The 12,298-nt window shown below is 44.9% G+C and overlaps 1 pseudogene; it reads left to right on the top strand.

Moving 5' to 3' along the window:
• The first annotated feature begins 1,204 nt into the window (after nt 1-1,204).
• LOC117052028 lies at nt 1,205-6,579 on the top strand (annotated as a pseudogene).
• Nucleotides 6,580-12,298: the final 5,719 nt, after the last annotated feature.

Genomic DNA, 12,298 nt, shown 5'->3' with positions numbered 1-12,298 from the left:
AGCTGTCTGGCGTGGCAGTGCCCCCTGGTGGGCGGGCACCGTGGCGCGCCACGCCACTCAGCCAAGCCTTAAGGAAGGGCCTGTCTCCCCACGTCTCTACATCAGTAGCCACTTCTGAAGCTTTCCTCAGGGATTTTGTCAATAGAAAAAGGCTTTAAATTTATCTTTTAAAATCAGGTGCTTATTCTCATTCTAACAGGTGTACAGCATCTAGAAGAAACAAGGACACATAACAGAGATAATGAATGGCACGGGCATCACAGTAAGTACACAAAGAGGATATGAATAATTACAAGCTTCTGAAAGGCATGCAAAGGCGAGAATCATGGCAAGTGCAATGAGTAAACAATAATATATGTTAATGTAAGAAAAGGGGGAAGCGAAGAAAGCACCTAAAAAAATGTTCAACCAAGAGAGAATAAGGATCGGAGGTGAAAGAGTCCAGATGAAACCTTACTTTGCAGTTAAACGCTTAAGTCTCAAGACATCAGTGCCAGATTAAGACCTTGAGAGGCCCTAAAAGATTTTGCAGCCCCCAAATATATCTAATTGAAAATATAATCAATAATACGCAAAAAAACAAAACCCCTTAGTATTTGAAATGGAACAAAACCTTTAATAAGGTGGAAAATAATGTTTATTTTTGTATACTTCCATTTTATTTATATTTGGAAGGGGGAATCTCCTGCTTTTTCTAACTGCAAAGCCTTTGATTAGATCCTCAAAACTAATCTTACGTTGACATGTCCGCTTCTGTACTTAGTCGAGATAAGGCATCCAGCCTGCCTTGTTGCATAGCTATTCTGTTGGGATTTTTAATATAATTCAACTGAGAAAATGAACTCTTAGCTGAGAAATTTGTGACCGTTAATGCTAAAAATCCAGAAGTGGAAAATTTCTGTGGTGCCCCCTTCCCTTGTTGCCCAAAGCACATGTTTATTTTACTTAATGGTTCATCAAAGCCCTGCGAGACATCAAAGCTCCCATAAGAGAAACAGTCTTCCTCTCAGATAAGGTAGCAACTTGAGGTGCTTCAGGTAGGACGGCAGGGAGTGGGTGTGTTCAGCAGTTGAAAAGCAATATGTGACTGTGAATGTGGTTCTGTGACGTTAGCTCCAACTGCACTTGCTGCTTTTTTATTTCTCCAGCAGATCTGATGTCCTGCGAAGTCTGCATTGCAGGCGGGGAGATCTGCCATGGGAAGATGCAACCTTGCTTTCTGGGGGAAGACACTTGCGCGAGCATTTTAGGAGAGACCACCCTGGGTAGGCAAAGGAGACAAGGCTCACAGTTGTTGATCGATTTCTCTTATCTAGCCTATCTGTTTTTATTGTTAGACAATAAACAGTATGTCAAACTGTATACAAACCGTTATTTACAAGAAAGAAAGAAAGAAAGAAAGAAAGAAAGAAAGAAAGAAAGAAAGAAAGAAAGAAAGAAAGGTTTTTCAAGACTCACATTTCCATAATTTTCATTCCAGCAATTGATGAAACAAGCCTATCTTTCTACCAATTCATCGAGCTGGAAAGTCGCCTTTCTCCTATCAGCTAAATCACTTGGTCTGCCATTTCTAAACATTTCTGCAACTGCTCCCTTATAGGTGGGACTTATGGATTCCCCCCCCCCCCGTTTTTCACACCGTATTGTTTTTGCAGCAGTCATCATCATATTTATGATTAAAGATTTCAGATAGGGGTGCTTTCTTCAATTCCATACAAAAGACCAGCATTAGGGGGGGGGGGGTTAGTATCAGTGCATAACTGGTTGTTTATGTTATTGTTCTGACTGCCTCCAAAACTGTGCTTCAAGCTAGTAGGGTTGGTAAGAGTGGACAGGAGATATATTTATTATAGCCCTATCCTCCTGGCCTGGACACTTTCTGATCCATTCCTAATTTTAGTCTTTAGGAGGAGAGGACAGGTGTGAACCCCTTTGGGAACTTTCTGTTGCTGAAAAGCAGTGTAGAAATTTGCTAAATAAATTAACATACCTCAACATAATTTAACATACCTTCACTCCTTAATTTACATTCAGATCTTTTGGGCCCTAAAACAAGTAAACCTGAATTAATTAACCACAGCTCATACGCCAAGAAGACTCTAGAGACTGTTAACTGCACTCAACCATACAAATCTATCTTCTGACATTTGTCCAGTAGGTGTCACTGCTTCTTAGCATTAATACCTTCTGGTTTTTATTTTGATAGTAAAGCCATTAGGATTCAACAGATTTCTAGGCATATATGGAAATAATGTTTCTAATGCAATTTGCCCCCTCTTTTCCCCACCAGAAACAAACAACTACCTGACTTTTAGAAGACATCTGAAAGCAGCCCTGTTTAGGGAAGTTTTAATGTTTGACATTTTAGCGTGTTTTTAGTATTATGTTGGGAGCCACCCAGAGTGGCTGGGAAAACCCAGCCAGATGGGCACAGCATAAGCAATTTATTATTATTATTATTATTATTATTATTATTATTATTATTATTATTATTATTATTATCCTCTGCCCGTCCAGCCGTCCTGGGCAGCTTACAGCACATATAAAAACTTAATAAAATGTCAAACATTAAAAATCAACATGTACACTTATGCATGTGCAGAGACAGTTTGGTGTAATGTGTGAACGGACCTCTGGAGACCTCATAGTTAATTCTGATTCTCCTTCAGCCCAGCCCTGCACTGATATACCAGCGTATCCTTCCCTTTTCAAACTCTTTCTTTCTTCGTCTAGGCGTAGCGGCATTTGCAGGTGCCTTGAAGTCCTGCACTGGGCACAGAGCTTGCAAAGCTGGCATCCGGACCATGACCGTTGGGCCTGGGATCATGCTGCGAAGAAGCGCCATGTGCTGTAAGAGAGAGAGCTGCCAGAAGCAACTGGCTAAATGTACGTATCTCCTGTACTTGCCTGGCTTTGAAGATGCACCTCCAGGCCTGAAGGGGGTGCTGTAATAAATGACAAGGACTCCGTAGAGTTCTTTTGCTCATTTTAAAGCAGGGGTCTGGGAACCTTTTTGAAGCCCACGGACACATTTGCAAAATGAATAAACGACCGTGGGTACCACAGTCATGCTGCAACTCTTCCCTCCCCATCATCATCATTTTATTATTATTTATTAAATTTGTATACAGTCATACCTTGGATGGCTCCCGAACAAATCGGCTCCCAAACAATTGAAACCCAGAAGTGTGGAAGTGAGTGTTCCGGTTTTTGAACGATTTTTGGAAGCTAAACGTCCGGAGGGCTTCCGCAGTTTCCGATTGGCTAAAGGAGTTTCCTGCAGCCAATCAGAAGCCACAGCTTGGTTTCCAAATGTTTGGGGAGTTGAACGGACTTCCAGAATGGATTCCGTTCGACTTCCAAGGTACAACTGTACTGCCCTTCAATTGAAGACCCCAGGTTGGTTCACAACAGAAAACTAGAAACTAAGAATACAAAATAAAACAAAAACAGACCAAATTCCCCCTCCTGCAGACGACTAATTGTACACTGAAGAAGTGGGTGTTAAACAGGTCCAGTGTAAATTAAGCCAGCAGAAGGCACACAAAATACAAATTTGATTCAGGTGTTATTGCTGGCTGAGCAACCAAAGCCTGGCAGTGGGGGAAACAAGCCTGTAAAATAGGGTTTGAGTTACTGCACCCTTTTTCTGCTTAATTTATGCCATATTGCCAGGTCACGTGACCAAGCTGATTGGGCTTAGGATCCAGCCTAACTCTCCCCTCTTTGGTCCAGCCTTCACCCAGCTCAGCTCACCCAACTGGGGCCTGGTTGGGCCAGGATGAGAGAGAAATGCTGTCATATCTCTGGCTGAGGTGAAGATGAGGGAGCTAAGCTAGCACTGCACTGGTGAAGATGAGGGAGCTAAGCTAGCACTGCCTGGCTGTGCCGGGAAACTGCCAGCTCAGGCAGAGATCTGCTGGATCCTAGCCCTGCTCATCCCAGTGGATCTTGCTACAGATGTGTTTCTACCTGCTGAAGCCTGGGAGGAAAGGTGTTGAATAGCGTGGGCTTTGGAGGGTTAATTGATCCATCCTTTCTTGGGTTCGTTCTGTTGCATTCTGACTCCTGCGATTGTATTCCCTTTTCTTCCTCTCAGTACCCCCAGTCAATACTACAAGGAACGGCTTCACCTGCCCAGCTTGCTATGCAAAAGATTAGAATTCGTGTGAACCTGAAGGATCCATGGATTGTACTGGATTGGGGGACCACTGCATTCACATTACAGGCATTCTGGAATCAGTAGACGGTAAGTCAGCAGGGAACAAAGCTGAGGAAGAGAGCTGAATTCAACTGACATAAATCATAGAATTGTAAAGTTGGAAGGCACTACCAGGATCGTCGAGTCCAACCCCCACCCCCTGGAAGGCAGGAATCTTTGCCCAATGTGGGGCTTGAACCCACAACCCTGAAATTAAGAATCCAGTACACAGCTCCATCTGCAATATATGTTTAAAGCAGTATCATGCTGCTTTAAACAGTCATGGCTTCCCCCAAAGAATCCTGGGAGCTGTAGTTTGTTAAGGTTGCCAAGCATTGCTAGGAGAACCCCTATTTTCCCCATAGAGCTACAGTTCTCATAGTGGTTTAATAGTCGACTTCTCTTTTGTGGGAATTTTGCAAATTGTAGTTCTGTGCTTTGGGGAACCCGCAACTCTTTAAAGTGGCATGATACTGCTTTAAATGCTTATCTTTTATTTCATTTATACCTCCACCTTTTTTCCAAGGAGCTCCATTCAGAGTTTCCCTCCTCCCCATTTCCTCCTCACAACAACCTTGTGAGGCAGGTTACACTGAGAGGCAGATGACTAGCCGAAGGTCACCCAATGAGCTTCACGGCTGAGAGGGGATTTGTACCACGATTTCCCAGCTCCTAGTCTCACACTTTAAGAACTACAGTAGAACCTCTACTTACCATCGCCCCTACTCACGAACAATTCGACTCACGACCATGGCAAACCTGTAAGTAAATGCTGGGTTTGCCGTGATTTGCGCACACACAGAACAGCTTCTACTGTCTGCACATGTGCAGAACGGCGCTTCTACCAGTGACCCAGATCGACTCACGAATGGACCTCCGGAACGGATTTCGTATGTGAGTAGAGGTTCCACTGTACACAAAACTGGCCAGAGCGACCAAGCTGGGATGTTGATGGATTTCTTTTCCACGTGAGGATGAATCAAGAGAGGTGCCATCAGTGGGTTTGTGGTACAGAGAGAGCAACATAAACTCTAAGAAGCTATTGCAATTTAAACGGGGGCAAATTATGCTGCTGTAACTTACTCCTTCTCCCAAAAACTCTATTCAGGAGCAGGGCTAAAGCAGTATCATGCCACTATAAACAGTCCTCTTTTTTGATAATAATTTTTATTAGTTTTCAATTGCAATAACCCAATAATAGCCTCATTATAATAATGCCAAATTATAATACAATTAGTAATACCAATCATTCAGATGCCAAATTGTACAATTTGGGTGCCCCCCCCATGCTAGAATTGATGGTTGGATGTTTTACTTTATTTCTGCGTTCCAAAATCTTATAAATTTCAGTTACACTCCAGTCAAAATAATACCTTATACCGCAACTGCAATTTTAACGACTTCCATTCGTATTGACACATTAAATTATTTATAAAGCTGCAGGTGAAGCATTCAAACTCTCTCCTTGTTCTTTCTGTGTGTGACAGTTATTCTGTCCGTAATGTTTCTTGCTGTCCTTGTAATATATTATGTCTATCTTTTGCCACTATAAAAAGTCCTGGCTTCCTCCAAAGAATGCTGGCAACTGTAGTTTCTTAAGGGTGCTGAGAGTTCTTGGCAAACTCCTTATTCCCTCTACCTCCCAGATACAGTTCCCAGAGTTCCCTGAAAAGAGGGATGGATTGTTAAACTATTCTGGGAATTGTAGGGGGACATGAGTCTCCTTTCAGCACCCTTAACAAATGACAGTTTCCAGGATTCTTTGGGGAAAACTGCAGGTGTTTAAAGTGACTCGATACTGCTTTAAATGTATAGCCCAGATGGGGCCTAGGAGTCCAGGGAGTTCAAGAAAACCAGAAGCAGCCCAAAGAAAATTCATTGGCTTTGCAGAAGAGTAGATCAGATGTAATTCTACTCGAAGGTTTCAGCTTACACCAAGGCAATGACACTGATCGGAACTTAACGGAGCTCAGAACAGAACTCCATGTGCGGAGATTAAAGAAAAACAAAAGCAAATGAAGGATCCATGCAACACGACCCTGCCCCTCTTTTTGCTTTGCAGCTGCTGCAAATGAAAGGTTTTCAGCCAGAGGTTGTGCTGTGCCCAGCGTCTGCGAGCATAGCAAGGGAATGGCTGTTTTTGCTGGTGTTTACACTTACACACTGTCCACAGTCAGGGAATGCTATGCAGCCCCTTCTGCGAAGAATGCTGCCTGTCTTCACCACCAACACTCCTGGCTGGGAACCCTTTTCCTCTGTACACTGCTGCTTCCAGTGTCGTCCTCCTGCATTCCACCCAATCTCCCGTCCTGGCTGATAAAGTGCTTCACTTGATCTCTCTCCTCTGCAGCGACAAGTCTACCATAGTGTACATAACATAATAGGGCTGTACACAACATGCACACTCATGCCGACTCTCCAAGTGCCCCTGTTTTCCAGGGACAGTCCTGGATTTACAGAAACTATCCTGTTTTCCGATGTTCTGCTTTTCCTTAGGACTATTTTCATCGGATAAATGTTGGAGGGTATGGAATTTTGCGACCCCCAAGCCGAGGAGATCTGAAGGCAGCCCTGTATAGGGAAGTTTTGTAATGTTTAATGTTTTATTATGTTTTTATATGTTTTGGAAGCTGCCCACAGTGGCTGGGGCAACCCAGTCAAATGGGCGGGGTATAAATATTATTATTACAGTGGTACCTTGGTTTTTTAACGTCATCTATTCCGGAAGACTGTTTGAGTCTGCAAATTTAATAGAGAAAATTCAGAAAAATAACATATACACTCAGCGGAAGCCGTTTGACTTCCGAGGCGCATTCGAAAACGGAAGCATTTACTTCCAAGTTTACGGCATTCGAAAACCGAAACATTTGTCAACAGAGATGTTCGAAAACTAAGGTACCACTGTATTATTATTAATAATAATTTTATTTTTTTTAAATAAGACGTCCCTATTTTCATTGGAGAAATGTTGGCAGGTAGGCACATGACGTGATCCAGGCCAACCCATGGACTGCCAACCTCACCCCAGATCTGGACCCAAGGCAATTGGGGTAGAGGTTAATGTTTAATTAGCTTTTTAAGAACCATACTTAAATGTTTGGTCAGGAAGGGGTGGGGGGAAGAAAGAGATGCTTTGTCTCCTTCCCCCCTCCAGACTGAGAGCAGGAGAGTTCAGTCCTGTGCTGCCTTGTTCACCAGTTGCTGAGTTGAGGATGCAGTCCTCCTGGGATCTGTCTCCTCAGCACATTTTCTGTGGGGAATACCCCAAACTTCTTAGAACTACATCATTTTCATCTTCACTGATGCAGCTGTCCAGACAGGGGCCTTGTTACTTTTTTTGCTGTTGCTGTTTTTTGTTGATTTTGTGTGCGTATAAGTTGTTTGCTGCTGCAGGTATCCTACAGGAACTAGGGTTGTAACCCTATGTCTCAGAAGTAAATTCCATTGAATTCAATGGGGCTTACTCCCAACTAGGTGGGGTTACGATTGTAGTTTTAATCTGCTTTCTTATGGTGCATTTTAAAAATCCCAATGGGATGCACAATTCGTTAATGTTCACTTCACATTGAATATTCTCTTTTGTAACCTGTTGTCTTTGCCTATGCTCCTCAGTTAAAACCTGAGGATTTCAAGGTGTCAAACATAAAGTCATATTTACTACAAATATTTAAAGTATAAGTTCATTCAAGCGTTATGTTTCAGCAGAGGCAAACATGGCTATTTCCTGCATAAAATACACATTTATGAAGTAAAATGTTGTACAGTGGTACCTCGGTTTACAGACGCTTCGGGTTACAAACGCTTCAGGTTACAAACTCCGCTAACCCGGAAGTAGTTGCTCCGGGTTGCGAACTTTGCCCAAGGATGAGAAAGGAAATTGTGCGGTGGCAGCGGGAGGCCCCATTAGCGAAAGCGCGCCTCAGGTTAAGAATGGTTTCGGGTTAAGAACGGACCTCCAGAACGAATCAAGTTCGTAACCCAAGGTACCACTGTATTACAAACATGACTTTAATAAGTCACATTAGAGTGTTTGTAAAATATTTAATATGCCTACAATCCAGGGCATGAACAAAAGGTCAACTATTCTTTACGAATGCTTTTTTTCAGCCAAAGCCCACCTCTCAGAGCCCATTGCCATTCTCAGGGAACAAGGGAGAAGTTCATGGTGAGCTCCGGCACCTCTTTTTCTAGAAAAATAGCACAGAGTTTAGACTGAACAATGAAATCAAGTAAGCAAGGCTGCAGTCCTAACCCTACTTTCCTGGGCAAAGGGCGTTTCTGGGAGTGCCGCCGCCGCTTCCGCAGCCCCCTTTTAAGCCGAAGAGCCCCCTTTTAAGCCTTTTAAGCTCTGCGGCTCAAAAGGAGGCCGTGGAAGCGGCGGTCTGACGACAGAGTGCGCCTGCGCGAAATGTCGTGCAGGCGCACTCCGTCATTGGGCTGTGCGCTGCCACTCCCAGGGTGATGGAGGGAGTGGCAGCATGTGGGAATGGTGGGAGGGGCTGCCACTTGTCACCCCCACGCGCCACTGTTCGCTCCGTTGCCCCGGGAGCAGCAGCACCGCACTGTGTGCTGCTGCTCCCGGGGCGACGGAGCGAGCGCCGTCGCATGGGGGTGACAAGTGGCAGCCCCTCCTGCCACTCCCCACGCACCACTGGTCACCCTGGGAGCAGCAGCGCTGCACAGACGGGGTGCTCACTCGACTGTGCGCTGTTGCTCCTGGGGTGACGGAGGGAGCGGCAGCGCGTGGGAATGGTGGGAGGGGCTGCTACTTGTCACCCCCACATGCCGCCGCTTGCTCCGTCACCCCGGGAGCAACAGCGCACGGCCGAGGGAGTACCTGTTGATGACTGAGATATGAAGGTCTATCGTATTCCTGCAATATTTGCCAAAAAAAAAAAAAAAAGGTGGAGAAGAAGGTACCAGTATATTTCTGTGCCAGTGAATGGAAAAAGTCTTGTGCAAAACAGACCAATGAAAACAAAACAGGATGAAAATGAATAGCGGAATGGATTAAGACATGTTCACACATCCCTACCCTAAGGCACCATGGAATGCACACAGCTTGCCACTTCTTCATGTTTCTCAGTTTCTGAGGTCTATTTTGGTTTGTGGAAACATTTTATCTGATGTTGATTTCACACACACACACAGCACTTCCCCTTCTCTGTGTCAAATAGATTTTTAATGATGACAAACAACATATATAATCTCGTCCCGTCCCGTCCCATCCATTGCTGGGTGGGTGCGTGGGTTGGATGAGAGTGAAGAAGCAGCTGTATTACAGTAAACGAAGATGAAACACAGGAGGAGTACATCCCCAGTAACGTGCAGATCATGTTTCGAAGATGGGCGTGTTACAACAGCATGCCTTTATGTAACTGCACAACCAGAATTACTTTTGGGAACTGGCTGTTTAAATTTAGAAGGCGTCTCTCATTGATTTCCCATCTGAGGCCCTGCACTCCTTCCTGGCTCACACTGATACCACCCAAACGCAACTCCCCCCCCCCCGCCCCCAGAACTCTGGATAAAACAATACTCCATTTCCCTTTAAAGGTATCTGAGAAAGGGAGGGGTAGAGGCTGTTGTTGCTAGGGCAAATAATGCATATCTTCCTTGCCACTTACTGTCATGGGTCTTCCAGAGCATAGGCCAGGAACACAAGATTTTATAACAAAATAAATTGGCATGTAGTGCAGCGACCTCCCCAAACAAAATTCTTTCAGTACTTGGTTGCAGCATCTACTTCCATGACTTCTCACCGTTAACTCCAGTCAGCAGCAAAGTGGGAGACTTTCAAATTCATTCTCAAACTGCAGAGCAAAATGGGAGCAGGGGAACAGGATGAATCACCAGCTTGACATCCAAATTTGTGTGTGGCAAGAAGGTTAGCTTCTATCAGCAACCAGCATTTTCCTGTCTGCATTGTTCATAAATGTACCAGGCAAACACATACATCACCTATAATAAAGTGCAAGTGTATCTGCATCCAGTCCCTGTGTCCGTGGGATTGCGCTGCTGCGCATGTGCCCCACGAACAGCCGTTGGGACTTGGAGCGCAGAGACTTTGGTCGGCCGGGCGAAACTGTTGAAGCGGCGGGTGTGTGCGGGCACGTGGCGGGTGCGCGCTTGCGTGGACTTACTTCTAAGCGGCAGCGGCCGTTACAAGTGGTGGCGGGCGAGCGATGTCAAGCGAGAGCTGCTCGGTTTTTAGAAAAAAAATGAGATAAGCGAGAGCCGCTCAGCTCTGCGCATGTCCCCAACGTTGCTAGGGCAACAGTTTGACCACATATGTTCTAGCGTCCGTTAATTTAACGGGGTTAATGTACTAGTAAATATATAAACCACATGTCTGAAACAGTACAGGAAAACAGTCCTAAAGCCATTTTGACTCTTTCAGTGACCTCAAATATTCCTCTGCAGTGTGGTGTAGTGGTTAATAGCAGTAGACTCGTAATCTGGTGAACCGGGTTTTCTGGCAGGGAATGAGGACCAAGTGTCCCGACACTGGGTGGAGGATCCTTATTTGGGGCCCTAGGTATTCCAACATGTTCCCTGTTTCTCCATGGAGGAGGGGAGAGAAATGTGTGCTGGTTCTCCTTGTTGTTGAATGGTGTTACAAGGCCACATCGCTCATGTTCTCCATCTCAAGCTTTTTTATGCTCCCCACACCCTTTGTTTCCCCTGAGGCACTGCAGCTGAGCTTCTCTCCCATCAAGCAGACTAAGTTAGTGCCCTACCCTGCTCCTCCCTCTCCCTCTCTTATCCATGGCATGCAGAGAGTGGGTGGTGAATAGCGGAGAATGTGCTATGTGAGTGTCTGGAGGTGGTTGGGGGATGGATGGCGGCTAACAGATTGAGGCTGAATCCTGACAAGACAGAAGTACTGTTTGGGGGGGGACAGGGGGCGGTCAGGTGAGGGGGACTCACTGGTCCTGAATGGGGTAACTGTGCCCCTGAAGGACCAGGTGCACAGCCTGGGAGTCATTTTGGACTCACAGCTGTCCATGGAGGCGCAGGTCAATTCTGTGTCCAGGGCAGCTGTCTACCAGCTCCATCTCATATGCTGGCTGAGACCTTACCTGCCCATGGACTGTTTTGCCAGAGTGGTGCATGCTCTGGTTATCTCCCACTTGGACTACAGCAATGCGCTCCACGTGGGGCTACCTTTGAAGGTGACCTGGAAACCACAATTAATCCAGAATGTGAGAGCTAGACTGGTGACTGGGAGTAGTCACCAAGACCATATAACACTGGTCCTGAAAGACCTACATTGGCTCCCAGGACATTTCCGAGCAAAATTGAATGTGTTGGCACTGACCTTTAAAGCCCTAAGTGGCCCCCATTGTTCAGCCCAGACACTGAGGTCCAGCTCCAAGGGCCTTCTGGCGGTTATTTTATTTTATTTATTTATTTTCTCCCTCTCTTGTAACACTTGAATTTGAGGACATGCAATAAATGGAATGGTGGAAGATTCAGCACAAATACTTAATCCATTCCCAAACTTCATCCGTTCCGGAAGTCTGTTCCAAAACCAAAGCGTTCCAAAACCAAGACATGCTTTTCCCATAGAAAGTAATGCAAAATGGATTCATCTGTTCCAGACTATTAAAAACAACCCCTAAAACAGAAATTTAACATGCGTTTTACTATCTAACAAGACCATTGATCCATAAAATGAAAGCAATAATCAATGTACTGTACTATAAAATAAATAAGAGAGTATTGTAGATGATAAAAAAATTCTTACATGCACTGATGATAGTCATTGTTTGGATGGGGGGCTTTTATCCATTTCTGCAGTCACACAATCCATCAATCAGTAGTTGAACTAGGTTCCACACAGTCACAAAAACAAAGTCACAAGTCACAGTCACAAGTCAGTCCCATAAAATGAGGGACAAGTCACAGTAAAAAAAAAAAAAAAAAAAAAAAAGCCACACAAACAAAAACACAAAAAATTGCAAAAGCTCCAAATATCACCTCTGTGTTGCGTGGGTGCTCAGGACTCAACACCTGACAGATTCAACAGGAAGCCTCTGATTAGCAGTGGGGGACTCAATTTACAAACGGAACACACTAAACAGGAAGGCAAAG

Source organism: Lacerta agilis, chromosome 8 (genome assembly GCF_009819535.1).
Source record: "Lacerta agilis isolate rLacAgi1 chromosome 8, rLacAgi1.pri, whole genome shotgun sequence".
Taxonomy (NCBI): Eukaryota; Metazoa; Chordata; class Lepidosauria; order Squamata; family Lacertidae; genus Lacerta; species Lacerta agilis.
This window is presented reverse-complemented; position numbering and strand designations above follow the sequence as displayed.